Source organism: Magallana gigas, chromosome 1 (assembly GCF_963853765.1).
Source record: "Magallana gigas chromosome 1, xbMagGiga1.1, whole genome shotgun sequence".
Classification (NCBI taxonomy): Eukaryota; Metazoa; Mollusca; class Bivalvia; order Ostreida; family Ostreidae; genus Magallana; species Magallana gigas.
In genome coordinates, this window is record NC_088853.1 from 63935234 (window position 1) to 63948869 (window position 13636).

General features: G+C 34.9%; 2 protein-coding genes and 1 long non-coding RNA gene across 3 annotated transcripts in view; 2 read left to right on the forward strand and 1 right to left on the reverse strand.

Annotated features, from left to right (window-relative positions):
• LOC136274997 (ATP-dependent DNA helicase pif1-like) overlaps window positions 1–13636 on the forward strand; it is a 423530-nt gene that overhangs the window by 237731 nt on the left and 172163 nt on the right. The gene's annotated exons all lie outside the window — the stretch shown is intronic.
• LOC117685086 (fibropellin-1-like) overlaps window positions 1–13636 on the reverse strand; it is a 187130-nt gene that overhangs the window by 29507 nt on the left and 143987 nt on the right. The gene's annotated exons all lie outside the window — the stretch shown is intronic.
• LOC105321782 (uncharacterized) lies at window positions 562–7344 on the forward strand. Its single transcript, XR_004597755.2, has 3 exons — window positions 562–2175; window positions 2880–3479; window positions 4799–7344. It is a non-coding gene; the product is annotated as an uncharacterized lncRNA (long non-coding RNA).

The window sequence follows — 13636 nt, forward strand, 5'->3', positions numbered from 1 at the left end:
AATTTTTAAAGCGCTAAGCATAGCTCAGCGCTTTATTGTCGTTAGACTTCTATTTCCGGTGCAAGGAATAACTGCCCTCTATGAGCAGAAATATACATCATTTAAACTGGTAAGAGGTATAGGGAACCAGTTATCTGGGTGACGGAAATGGCCGAGTAGATACGATTGGTTTGCGGGGCTTACGTACATCAGCACGGGATGCTACGCAGTGATGAAAAAATATAGTGCGCATTCAGAAGCTAAAATATAGAAAAATAAAATGCAAGAAAATGTCAAAAACTGTGATAAATTACTGTTCAAAAGGTATAATTTGTGATTTTAACATATCTTTTTTCAGGCAAGTATCCATATACAAGTCGTGTTCAGCTTTAATTCACATCATCTTAAGAAAGTAACATATATTTAAAGAAATCTGGCCTTCGATACTTTAAATTGATATTCATTAAACATAAACCAAAATTTCAATAAGGCTCATTTCCGCCTACGCCTGCACACAGTAAATTTTCTTAGAACCAAGCTACGTTAGCGCTTTTCAGTACTTTGATTATGATTTATTGCAGAATGACTAACTTAGAATAGGTTATTAACTCACTGTTATATTAGGATTTAATAAAATTATAAACATCGTTTTGGGAATTTCCAATGAACAGTAGGCTGTTGCATCACCCGTATTAGTTTACTTCTAAAGATAAGATAGTGTAAGTTATTTACCTCATTACAGGGTCAATTTAATTGATGTAGCTTTGTTTACTATCATTCTTATCTTAATAAACCTATCATTGCGAATAAGGTTAATTTACACGATTGTGAACTCCAAAGACTTAAAAACTTAACATCTCTGTCTGAGGAAATTCTGGCAAAGTTACCGATCGCCATCATGATCACAAAAAAACTTTTAAGGGTCGGAGGGTAAAAAATAGTGTATGTCGGGTGACAGGAAACAGGTATATATATACATATATTATTATTATTTGGAAAGGGGGGCTAATAGAAAATAACGATGTTGCCGGCGGCCATTTTGGACAGACTGTACTTACGACTTATCTCAGCGATGATTGCCCTGTATATGGAGCCTTTAAATTTGGCCTTTATGTACTCCCCCGCTTTGTATTCCGTAATCTCCTTTCTGGGCTGGCATATAGTGTCCACACAGATGATGCTTAGGTATTGATCCTCCCACTCAATCAATGCATAAATCTTGCTCGACATCTTCAAGGACTCGCGCGGTTCAAGTTTGCGCCTTGTTTGTCTTGTCCATAGAAAATGTACGTCCGCGTTAAAAAATAGTTCCGAATTTTCAAGAACTTTATATAGAAAAGGAGTAACGAAGAAAAATCTAAACCCCTGTTTTACAGATAAAAGTATCCTTTTATTTTACTGATATGAGAGTTAAAAAAAAACTTTTTATCTTCACGATTTTTTAACATCATGAATCAATGCGCGTCCCCGAGCGTCAGAGCCTCGTTTTGTATGTTTAAATGGCAATATGGCGGCCGCGAAAAACGGACCGTCAAGTTCAACAGAGGAGCAAGAAGCCAACTTTGACTACCAAGAAGTATGGGAAAATGGACGAAAACAATACGAATGTGGATCATGTCACAGATACTTCACAACCATGCGATCCACGTTGTATCATTTACATACGATGCATGGAAAAAGTACGACTTTTTATGGATGTTGTTTACTTGGGTTTGAGCTTTTAAAAAGTTCAATCATGAGTAAAATTTATAGAATCAACGAAATGAATTATCATTGACGTAACATTTGATATTTCTGCTATAGATTACATTTATGGAATTATGCTGCAATTAAATTGGACTTCAGAATGAAGTGATTTTAGATTTTGTTCTTTTCCCAAGACTATAGCTAATTAAATGTGGCACAAATACCTTTTCTTTTTAGATAACTTGGCTTAATGTGAAAGCACAGTAGCCCCCTGTGTAAAATTGATGTATGTGCTATATATAATAAATATTCAACATTCAATTTTTTATTATTTTACAGGTCCATTGAAAAAAAGAAGAAAACAGTATCTTTACGACCCTGAAATTGAAGTACCCCGGAGTACACTGCATTACAAAAAGAAAAAATTTATACTGACTGATGAAAATATCTACGAATTTACTAAAGAAGAGACTCAAGATGATGATAATGAGGTCAAAGAAGAATTCGAAGGTAATTTCATTATTAGAACAGAATTAGCTCTTTTAAATGTTTTGATATAAATGTCCTGAAACAAGACCAAAATAAAATTATTGTTTGTTTGGAATTGCCCCCCCCCCCCCACTACATTGTAATAATAATTAAAAACTGCAATTTACGGCGCAAAAAAATGCGCTAGTTAAATTGGACTGATAATTCTGATATTCTGTGCAAATATTTGATTCGAAAAAATTCCTTGGACATTTTACTACTATTACTTATTAGGTTTGTTACTGACTGTTTACAGAAATTTGGGGGGTTGGTAAAGTCCATATAGAAGGCGAGGCGGAGCCTAATAAGTGTTTTGTTTTCTCGAGGACTCACAGTTTGATTTGTAAACAAACAAAAGATAATATATAAGAATCAAATTCATAGCTTAATTTTATAATTATTTACCTTCCTCGTCAGTGGTTTGTGCAAACATGGATGCTGTTGTAGGATCATAATATTACTTCACGGGCAAAGGGCGGTCACTCTAAATATTTTGGAGCTTAAAAATTAAAAGTATGGTTGAACGTTTGTGTAAAAATCAGGTCAGATAATGTTACTTTCGCCATGTTGCCGTATAAACTTTGATGCTTGCCATGTAAAGAAATTTATAAGGCAACCACGTGACGCGATTCATCCTTAGGTTGTTACTATTATAATTAAACTTTTGAACTGATGTTACATTTCAGACATCCAGACAAGAGAACTGTTACATTGTGATAATCCAAAATTACCACACCAAAATCTCCAGGGTGCAAATACATCTTGTGATCAGAGTGACGCAGACATATCAACAGAAACGCCCAACAGCTCTGAGTTAGATAGTGATTTCTCCGACAGTGATTTTTCCGACAGTGATTTCTCCGACAGTGATGTCTCCAATTCACTATCTTCTAGCAGCGAAGAGGACAATGATCAGCTCAGCGATAATGAGGACCTGAATGTTGAAATGTGTTTATTGTCATGTTTTTTAAGAAATAATTTCTCTGCTTCTTCTTCAAAGGATGTTCTTTGTACAATGCAAAAGGCGTTCCCGGAGTGCAAGTCTTTAGGAAACTTAAATTATGAAAAACTTTGGGGATTTCTCGATGCAGACTTTGCATCAGAAGTACATTACTGCGAAAAGTGCTATAGAGTTTTCCCTAACAATCCATATGTTGACACATGCAGGGAATGTGGGGGTCCACGATACAAGGCAGGCAATACAATTAACAGAGCAAAACAAGCATGTGCGAGCTTTGTCTATGCAAATGTTGAAAGACAGTTGAAGAACTTGTTGCAATCTCCAGGTAAATATAATTTTGATTAATTGGTTTGTTTGAGGAGAGAGAGTAAGAGTATAGGATCCCTTTTCATACCCCAACTATGAAATGGCTGGGGCATATAGTGAATTACCCTGTTCCATCACTCCTTCCTTTTGTCATTCCATCATCATTCACTTTACCATCATTATCACAACCATTGCACACATTCAACTCAAATTTAATATCATTAAGGATGTATCGTATGAATACACAGGTTGAATGCGAATTTAGTTCCAGTCCGATGATTTTTGACAGAGTTGTGCGGCACAACTCTTGAACTTTGAAAAAAATAGAAAATCCTTAGTTTTTGCTCCCTGACGGGATGCATATATAAAGCTGATAGTTCTGATGTAGGTTATTTACAAGAAAATACAGATCAGGTTCAAATTCAGTTCCGTTTGGATGATATATGACAAAGTTATACCTTTTGAACTTAGGAAAAAATAGGAAATTCGTAGTTTCCGCTCTCTAACTTTTGAAGTGATGTATATGTAAAGTTTATATTTCCAATAATGCTAATTGATAGAAAACACAGGTCAAGTTTGAACTTGGTTCCAGTCCAAAGAGTTATATCTGGTGAACTTAAAAGAGAATGAGTATTTTTCTTATTTTTAGGGATTTTTAACTTATTCTGAATTCAAACATTTGGCATTTAAAATTTTGGTCACCTGTTGGGGCATTTGTGGTGTTGACACATCTAGTTGATCTAAGCATGTTGAACAAGTGGATAACCCTCTATGTGATGCTTTTAATTCTGGTTGTAACGCGCTTTCTGATTGGCTAAAAAAAATATTTTATATCGTATAACGAATGTTGCCTACGTCATAGTAAGACTAACGTCAGAAACGTATCAATACGCCTGACGTTACGTTTGAATTTTGTACAATTTCACGTCATTTTAAAGGTGAAATGACCGTTTTTATCGACAATGAAGAGTAAACAAATAAAATGATAAGCAATGAATTCAATATTTATTAGTTTTATACGATATAAAATGGTTTGAAATAGTTTACGCTTTTTTATAAACCGCTTTGCGGTTTATAATGCGTAAACTGCCCCAAACCATTTTATATCGTATAAAACAAATAAATATTGAATTCATTCCTTAATTATCCAATAAAATGAAGATGTTAAAACTAGCTTATTTTGAATTTATGTCAAAGTATATTTTTAAACACTTAACCATGTAAATGGTAAAATCAAAGTTACTGAATTTATAAAGCATGTTTTTACCAAATTCAAAGAGATAAGATGTGGTATAACTTGCAGGTATTTATAAAGCTTTCATAATGTTTTATTTGCAGGAATATGGGATGATATTAAACGAAACAAAAGCCAAATATTGGAAAGACATGTAGACACCCCTCACCTTATCACTGATATAACAGATGGAAGGATATACAGAGAGTTATTATCTGAAGGAGGATTCCTCTATCACAACTGCAATATTACTGTTTTAATGAATACTGATGGATTGAGTCTTTATTCGTCTTCTAAAGTACAACTTTGGCCTGTTTTCTTTGCTATAAATGAACTATCACCTTCTTTGCGTTTTGCAAGGGAAAATATTATACTTGCAAGCATATGGCAAGGAAAAGGGAAACCACCAATGCAACAATATTTGGGATCGCTGTGCTCTGTTTTTAACAATTTGTATGATGCAGGGATTGTTGTAGAATTAGATAATAAAGAAACCAGTGTCAAAGTGAAAGTTATTTGTGGTACCTACGATTTACCTGCTAAAGCTGCTGTCCTAAATATGACCCAATATAATGGAAGTGAATCCTGCATAGCCTGTGAAGATCCAGGTAAAGTACTAAAACAAGGAAAGGAACACTGCAGAAATTTCCCATTCCGAGAAAATAATGACAAATACCCAGAACGAAATCAAGACAATGTATCTCTTTGCATGTTGAACAGCACACCAAACAGTCGAATAAAAGGTTTCAGAGGAGAGTCTGCTCTACTGAAGCTGAAGGATTTCACAATTGTAAGTGGAAGCCCCCCTGACTACATGCATGGAACATTACTTGGTGTTGTTAAATGCCTCATGAACAAATGGTTCTCGGCAACGGAAAGCAAAAGTAACTACTTTGTTGGGAACCATTTAAAGATTATTTCAAAACGAATGAATAGCATACAGCCTCCACAATGTATGGAAAGATTACCTCGAGACCTGGAACAAAATTACACTCATTTCAAAGCTATAGAATTGCAAGCATGGCTTCTTTACTATGCCCTTCCATGTCTATGTGGAATTTTGCCAGAGATTTATTTGCATCATTTTGCTTTGCTTTCCGAAGGAATTTATATGCTGTTAAGTGATCATATAACGAATGAAAACCTTAGAAGAGCAGAAGGAATTCTTAGCAAGTTTTTTCAAGATTTTTGTGATTTGTACCCTCAAGGAAACTGTGGACTTAACGTGCATAACATTGGGTTCCATTATGTAGACTATGTTCAACTTCTTGGTCCATTGTGGGCATGGAGCTGTTTCCCATTTGAAGACTGCAATTCTATGATTACAAAATCAGTGCATGGAACTGGGAATATAACGCATCAGGTAATGAGGCTGAAGGAGGCACAAACTGTTTTGAGAAACAATCTTCAATTGACTTTAAAAGAAAGATTATGGAAATGTACCAAATGTATGTTGAATTGTGAAGTTGCAGGGGCCTTGCGTAAAATTCCCAATGATGCATATGAATCTTTCATTATGAGATCGTTTTGTGCTGAGGATACCTCAGAGATAAAAAAAAGTAGAAAGAATTCTTCTCCATGGCAAAAAGTTTTATTCTCAAAGTTATGCTCGTATGAAGAGGAGAACATGCAGTGTCTTTATAACGAAAAGCAGAAAACTTGTTGTTGTGCTTTATTTTGTTTTACATTTAAAAACTGAACTTGTGTATGCTCTTGTACTACCAATGCAACTGAAAGAGGATGGTATTTTGAATGTTGGGAAACATTTTGCAAGTGTGAATATTGACCAAATTTGTGAATTGATTCTAGTTGAAGAACTTGAAGAAAATTTATGGTATGTTGATGTCAAAGATGACACTATCACAGATAAGTTCATTGTTAGGATGCCAAATTCTCATGGACATGCCATTTTCAAATAAAAGTTCTGGATCCCATTTTTTATCATTATAAATGTTCATTTCAAGAGGGAAGATTTTTTTTTTATGTGTACACATATTTTACTGTTATCAGCTGTTTCATTGACCCTTTTTTGTACAGGGTTCTGTGTCCTTTCAGTTGGGAGTTTTTTGTCGACAATTTAATGTTTTGGTATTTTTTGGGGAAAAATGAATTATTAATAACAAATGTGACTCAACACAGGTTAGCAAAACAAAAAGATTCTATATAGTTTTCTTGGTTTTCTTTGGCGTATTACTTTTTAAATCATAAAAGTATTGTTTTGTGATTGTTTATTTTGTATCACATATATAAGGATGTCTCACTAAGCATAGTTACAATTATCAGCATCCTTAGAATCTTTCATGTTTTATAACACAATACAACACACTTTTTCAGTTAGGTATATTTTAGGAAAAGACAGTCAATTTTCATTGGGATATTATGCCCTGTCAGATTCATGGTTTTGCCAATATTTCTTGATTTATAGAGATAGTTGGTTTTCCACAGTTTGTAAAGTAAAATGACAATTACATTTAACAATAGAGTTGTTTGAGTTCAGATCACTGAATTTAAATGAAAAACTTACAAAATCATTAGGCAAATATGTACTGACACTGTAATTCAACATTTTTTTTACCTGGCAATGTACTATTTTACAGATTTCAATAGGATGTTTAATGAATTACAAATATATAAATTTTTCAGAGACTAAATTAAACCATTATTCAAAAAGTTATATAAATTTACTGTTGCTGAACTGTATTTTTCATGGTTGATGAATTAACAAAATGCACTACAAATGTTCATGTAAAAGTTCATTTTGGCAAGTTTGTTGAAATACATTAAATAAAGGATTGTGATTTGAATTTCTGTAGAAATTGCTTTTTTATATGGAAATAAGTAAAGAATCTGTGTGATGTTTCATTGGGGAAGTCATTGCTATGATTGCTCCAATAATATACCTGTGTCCGCTCCTACAGCATGGGGAACATATTAGCAACATAACATACCAGTATGTTTAAGTTCAATTTATTTGTTTACATATTTGAATTAACAGATTTAAACGACAACAAATTGTATTAAACCATAAAAACATCAAGCAGGAGAAATCTTAAATGTATTATAAATCTGTACAGGTACTGTCAAATTTTCAAGAAAAAAGATTTATATTGGTGTGTACTTTCGAAAACTCATGTATGTTCTTAGAAACTGCTTTTTTCTGAATTTCAAATGGTGTCAATTAAGTGTTCATGAAAGTTCATGAATGTTCATTCCAGTTGATTCGTCCTAAAAATATTTTCAAAAAAGTACAAATTTAACCATTATTCATATGTATTCATCATTTGTTCATGAATTACACTTTATGAATATATTCATGAATAAAATTCATGAACCATCTTTATGAACCAGTCATGAGCCATTCATGAATATGTCATGAAACTTCATGAACGGTTCATAATAGTTCCTGAAAGTATGAATTTCATCTCGCAGGGGTGGAATTGTGTATGTCCAATGTCCAGATTGTGGATTTATAAGCAAGGTTTACCTTGGAAAGACACATCACACTGGGAATAATATCAGAGGCCGATGAGCTTTTGATATAAATACAAAGATTGCTACAGGGATACTTTTTGTCTTAATTTATGATAATCTAATTTTTAGTTCATTCTAAGTTCTGTTTCCATCATCTTTTGTTTATTTTCTTAATAATTCATCAATCATATCAGTGATCGATAAAAGGCATTTCCATTTCCAAGTCTGCATTATTTATCATTCTAATTAAAAGTGAATGAAACTATATAATTGCTAATATTAAAATCAATTAATTTTTCAATCCTAAAGAGCCTAAATCTTTCTTCACATCTGTCTTTACCAAAATCTCAATTTTTTAAACTTCTAAAATCTTGTAAATTAGAATGAAGACTGTGCTGTAACCACTTTTACATATTAATCAAATGTGTATACTAACATATACAATGAATAAGAAAGTTATCAAAATAAAAATACGTAAAAACGATGGGTAATTCCTTCCTGTATAGTGTATACTTTAAAGGAATGGTGCATGCTGGAATTGGAGAAACACAACTTTAAAATATCTTTTCTGCCATGAACGTACATTGTATAAATCACAAAACTCTGAAGAGAAGGGAAAATTAAATCGGAAAAGTTACTGAGGATGTAGTGTCCGTATCGGAGGAAAGGTTTTTGCAGGAGGAGGTTTCAAAGCCATCGTCAATTGATACTGGTAAAATATATGAGAAACTAGTTGATCTGATATAAAAGTTTTATGTACCCGGTATTAATTCCAGAATGACATTAAAACATGTTTAATGGTGAAGTATGACGTCAATAATTTTTGTAGGTTTTGTAAATATGTAACGTATGCAAAATATATTAGTTGTTCTTATTTACTTATGAAATAACAGAAGATTTTTTGTACATGACTTTAAATGAACACAAGTCGTATGTGTACTGTTTAATATTGATCATTTTGCAGAACAATCTAGTTTTAGAGTGTCCACTGATACATGTTGGCAGAAAAAGGGTTCAGGAAAAGCACCTAAAAGCTTATCAGGTTAATTTAAAATATGCTTAAAAACAAATAAAATCTTAACTTTAAATATTGTATTGCCTCCAAAAATATTTTAGTGGAAAACAAAATATGACAAATTTAGTCCGAATTTCCTCTGATATGCTAAAAGTCAAACTTTGTCAGAGCTTAATTCCATAATTTAGTAAATATAAGAAATAATTCATTTCATAAATACTTTTTGTATTTAAAACAAGTTTTACTCATGAAATTGAACTTTTTAACAATCCGCATTTGAGAACTCAAACCCTGAGTAAACAACATCCTTATATAGAAAATTTACGATTCACTGAAATACAAACCGAACTACAAAGAAAAGGACTTAATTTAATGGGTGTGGATGGTTCACTACTAGACATAGATGGAGTTGCTAGAATGTCTTTAATTATTGGCGGAAATAGTGTTGTACAAGATTTTTATGTAAAACGCTCAATGTCCGGAAATGTTATCCTTGGACGTGATTGGTTAGGTTGAATTTTGGCTTAAAATCATTAAGAATTAAAAATGCGTATGTGCCCCTGTAGGAGGATGTGCACATCTCCTCCGTAGAAAAGGGTACGAATTGCAGACTGGCCTCACTGAAAATTAATGATACTATCGTACCACTGGATGTTGATTTGTGCATATCTTCCCTGCTACGAACCACGGGTAAAGTTAAAATAAAACCCCAGACAGCAGTACAAGTACCGGTAGAGGTTGGTAGTAATTATCGCTCCCGCGAATTTGAAATTTCGGTCTTGATCGCAGATTTCTGTCATTAAATCCAGGATTACTGGTCTGTAAAGCGGTAGCCCCAAGGAACAAAAAAAATCGTTCAATGGTGATCGTTGTTAACACCACAGGTAAGTGTATGGTTTTAAGACGAGGTGCCGTTGTGGCCCGGGGCGAGTAGATTACAGATCAACGTGTTGAAGACCCGCGCAACTCGGATCCGTATCCGATACCGGAAATAAACGCTTTACAGACTCGATTTTAAGGCACCTGACGAATTTCAGCTTTTGGTTAAAAATTTACTTGAACAGAATATTGACTTATTTGCGAAGTCAGACGCTGACTTAGGACGGACCCATACCGTCAAGATGTCTATAGACACTGGTGACCATAACCGAATCCGGAAGCGACCATACCGCGCTCCTTTGACTAAACGAAGAATAATTTCCCAGGCAGTTGATGAGATGCTCGCAGCGAAGGTGATAGAACGATCAGTATCCCCATGGTCCTTCCCGATGGTAATTGTAAAGAAAGCAGATGGGAGCAACCGACCCTATGTAGATTACAGTGCCTTAAACAACATCACCAGGAAGAAGGGATTTCCCTTGCCAATGATAGATGGTATCCTCGCACAATTAGGCCAGGCTAAGTACTTTTCTACGCTGGACTCAATAAGTGGCTACCGGCAGGCGGCCATGGACGAGGAATCAAAATAAAAAACGGCATTTGCCTGTCATCGTGGACTTTTCCAGTTTAATGTCATGCCGTTTGGATTATGCAATGCTCCAGCAATTTTTCAAAATTTAATGGCAGTGTTTCTACAGGGATTAGAACTTTAAAACAGCTTCTCTTGATGACGTGATCATCTTGTCGACAGACGCTGTGCAACGTCAACATCTTCCAACAGATATTTGATAGGTTACGACACAACGGGTTTAAATTGAAGTTAAAGAAATGCTCCTTTTATCAAAATCTAACCAATTATCTAGGCTTTATCATCAACGGTCAAGGTATTCAGCCCGACCCAGAGAAAGTTAAAGTTATCAAAGGGTTGGCCCAGCCTCGATGTGTCCGCGATGGACGGTCGTTTATTGGCATGACTGGATACTATCGATGTTTTGTTCCCCAGTACTCACAGGTTGCAGAACCACTGACGGCTTTTACATGAAAATATGCCAGGTTAAAGTGGACAGAGGAGTGTACCGCTGCATTTGAGAAACTGAAGAAATACTTGAGTACAGTGCCGCTCCTTGCGTATCCGGACCCAAACAAAGGTTGCATACTGTATACGGATGCGAGAAAAAATGCTATTGGGGCATGCTTGACTCAACCTTGTGCTGATCCCCCTGATAACCCCAACGTAAGAAATGAGAAACCTCTCTTCTTCCTGTCCCACAAACTCAGTGACACACAGACACGATGGTCTGTTGTTGAATAAAAGGCTTACGCTATCTACTATGCACTGCAAAAACTGGACGCGTACTTGCATGGAGCTCCTTTTATCATCCGCACAGATCACAAACCACTGAAGTATGTCTTGGAATCCCCCATGCAAAACAAGAAAATCCAGCTGTGGGCAATGTGTATAGCTGGGTATGACTGTACCGTAGATTATGTTGCAGGTACAGAGAACTCTTGTGCTGACCTCCTCTCTCGGTTAGATTACTCACTGCTGACTGATGACTATGATATTTGCACAGAGACAGGACCGGATGTAAGCGACAAGATGTACGAAATCGGAGTCTTGATTCTTCTAATCTTCGTCCTAAGGATCATGGACTTCACAATCGAAGACGAAGGGCCAGAAGCTCTCAATGACAAGTTCCGAGACGAAAGGACGGACTCCTCCGATGAGGATGACATACCACTGGCCGAACTACAGAGACAAATAAGACATAGGGAAGAACGTTTAGCTGATAAGCCAAACGAACTTGGTGATCAGTTGAAACCTGACCCCGACGACATTGAAACCGATGAGACTATGCATGGTGACGTACGGTCAAATTTGGACGAAGACATGTCAATTGAGGAGGTCAAGAGTCCCAAATCAAGGAGCAGTAAGACTAAGGGTCTTTTGAAAACACTGTATCAGTTTTGGTAAACTCGTAAATACCCCCCCCCCCCCCCCGTGGATTTTAAAATCCGGACGATATTTACGTCTTTATGTCATAATGACTAAGCGTGGGAATAGCTAGATACATGATTGAAGAATTATTAGTAAAGTATATTTGTTCTCAAATCAAGTTGGAACTTTGACAAAAAATAAGCAACGCATTTCTCATGTTATTCAGAAAAGCATAACTGTTATTAAACAAAATCGGGAACTAATTTCGGAAAATTGACAATCAATCAACCATTTGATACTGGATCTTAGCGTACTTGCCTCTAAGTTAGAGAATATGACTGAATTGCGACATATGGGTTTTCTATAAATATTTTGAATGTACAACTGTTGTTGAAAACGACCATTGTTCGCATCCCTCTTTTAGACGCACATTCTACGTTTGAAGTATACCAAGTTTATAATTCACCTGTTCCAATAGTTACCACTTCTTCCGTGTCCCCTGCGGAACAACCGCTCTCTCCTAACTCCAATGATAAGAATTGTCTAGCAAGATAACGCTCTTGAAAATGAAATGCTAGCAATAAGTGCACCAATGTTGTCAAAGATTTTTTGACTATTAAGAATCCTCTTTATCCCGTGCATTTGAGTAAAACCTGCTGAGTGACTCTCTTTATGGAAAAGGCGAATGCCATACAAACGTTTTGTGAAAAAGCAGTTCCTGTGAGTAATTTGCTGCTGGTGCAGTATATTAGCGATGGTCAGTGGACTGTGTCAACAGTCCAAGAGTTTAAATTTTCTCAAGTATTATTATATTTTTAAGCTTTATGCTATTGGTTTAAAAATTGTGCATCTTTTTACAAAAACTTCTATCTTTACCTTTTAATATTAACGTAAGAACCGAAAGATATAGACATATATTTTATATATCCATCTATCATTTTTAGAACCTAACGCTTTTTGTATTGGAGAACGCCGAGCCACTGATGCCGAGCCACGGATTAAATCGTCAAAGTTTTCTCCAAGCGGTAAAACTACAAAGTTTTACGCACCTTGCATATTGGATGAAAAAACTAGTACAATAAGTACGTTTAAACTTGAGCAAAGCAAAAATGCTTAGAAAAGAAACTCCATTAAAAATCATTAAGGGGCATGTCTCCGAAAGATTTTGAGTGGAGATAAAAAACGACACCCTAGTAAGATTAACTAAAAAAACAATCTATCTATCTATCTACTTAAAACATACTTGTATAACATTAGAATTATATATATATATTATGTAAGTATTTGTTGCAAAAATATTATTTTCTACATGATTTTTTTGTTTATAATTTTTTTTATCAATTCTTTATTACGATACTTTAAAATAATACACTGTTGCTATATTATTGTTTGATATATCCCCCAATCTGTTAAGCTCTAAACACATTAATTTCTTGCCTACTGACACTTTGTTTTTAATTTCCAAAAATTATAGTTCATGCAAACATCATGGGATCATTCTAAAGAGCAGGAATTCCTTATAACAAACTTCTATAGACCAAACGTCCTGAGTTTGTTAGAGGCAGCGTCTTTGCCATTTAATGCCAGACTATCTGTAGGGTCCGTTTTTGTGGATTATGTAAGTTTATCTTTTTCTGT